Genomic DNA, 1,662 nt, shown 5'->3' on the forward strand with positions numbered 1-1,662 from the left:
CCCTTGTATAGAAAAGAAGGGAATGTACGTCACTCTCAAAATACCCCTATCGTAAGACAAGTTAGGTAAGAGGCTTCCTTTTGTCCGTGAAGTTTGGTTTCCCAAATATTAACGTGCAATTAAGGACCCGCATTTGGTTCACCCTCCGTCTTCTATTACTGATACCCAAAGGGTTCAGTCATTTACAACTCTATTGCTCAACGTGAAATACAATCTTCCGATCGGTCGTGATTACTTTCTAGCGAACGAACTGATTGTCGGGACGAAAATTGTTAGAAAGCAAAGTCGTAGATATTTTCGTGGAAAACTGGAGCGGCGACGATCAAGAAGACGTGGTCCAATTGTTACGGTGAATTTGTCGCAACGAAACGATACGATTGTCGTTTCTATAACGGCCGCTCGAATTACCTGAAAGCACTTCACGCTTTCTACACTGTTGGAAAAAATGATTCGATAGATAGATTCGTGAACTGAAATCGAAATAATTATACGAGGTACAATAGAAAGTCGAGTGGGTGAAAACGAAAGTCTATTATATCGGTTCTTACCTGTGTGTGTAAAATTAAAAAGAAATTTGTAAAGATCTCGTTCCACCCCTCTAATATTCCGTATCGTTAGAAAGTAAAAAAACAATGAAGTAGATTTTTCTTTTTATTGGTAAATACTTTTAGAAAGCTAGACGAAATTAAGTTTCTTTTTAATAAGTCTTACAAAGATAATCGATGATCAATGAAGTAGCTTTAAATCCTGTTATATCATAAAACAAGAAGATTCATTGATTTCATTATCAAATCCAACCAAGCAAATCTTAATTTTTCAAGAATACGTCAAGTTCGTGAACCACATCATTAAATATATTCATAGAATTTCATGCACATTCTTACTTCAATGTTACATTTTTAAAGTGAGTAAAGCTAGGCTTCTGTGTTCCGTGTATTCGTCAAATTTTTGCTGGGATGTTCGCTGGCGTGGAAAACTCGCGCTCGCATAATTCAATGCATCCAATTGCTGGAGGAAGGTTTCGCGTACCGCGAAACTACGCGGCATGACCCTAATTATTTCTTTCCACGCCCGTAACTTACAATTAGAATAGTTCCATCTACACGTTTGCTTACATCGGTTCAGTTATAAAAAATAAAAATTCAATCAATTAAATATTGTGCATTTAAACAAGAATCATGCGATGGTTTAATACGATTAAACTTCTGAACAGAACACTAAAGTTTCAAGTGGTATATCATACAGACAGGTACTCTAATGCTTTGACAAAGACCGAAAGGATTAGCTCGGTGACCATTGAATTTTAGGAGGATTATTTAACAGGAAGGGTTCGGTGAACAATGTACCTTTTAATACCTGTAATTTATGGCATTCAGTGAAAGGTATGCTTCTTTCATTAAGTGGTCAGAGTCGTAGGTATGCATGACTTTATGAGAAAATAGAAGTAGGACTGGCGGTTTCTATTGGACCGAGGTTAGTTATGTTAGATTAGGATATAACTGGAGGATCCCATACGTGTATCTTAAGGCTGTATTGGCTATACAATCAATCCCAAAAGTTTATGCACTTTAGAATCGCATTTTTTAAAAAGAAATCAGACGTCGGAAGACCATTGCTAATAATAAACAACAAAAAAAAATTTTCGATTTTGCCGAGATTTTT

General features: G+C 36.2%; 1 protein-coding gene across 6 annotated transcripts in view; it reads left to right on the top strand.

Moving 5' to 3' along the window:
• Mical (Molecule interacting with CasL) overlaps positions 1 to 1,662 on the top strand; it is a 46,844-nt gene that overhangs the window by 5,090 nt on the left and 40,092 nt on the right. The gene's annotated exons all lie outside the window — the stretch shown is intronic.

Source organism: Ceratina calcarata, unplaced genomic scaffold (genome assembly GCF_001652005.2).
Source record: "Ceratina calcarata isolate Rehan_Ccalc_2016 unplaced genomic scaffold, ASM165200v1 scaffold493.2, whole genome shotgun sequence".
Taxonomy (NCBI): Eukaryota; Metazoa; Arthropoda; class Insecta; order Hymenoptera; family Apidae; genus Ceratina; species Ceratina calcarata.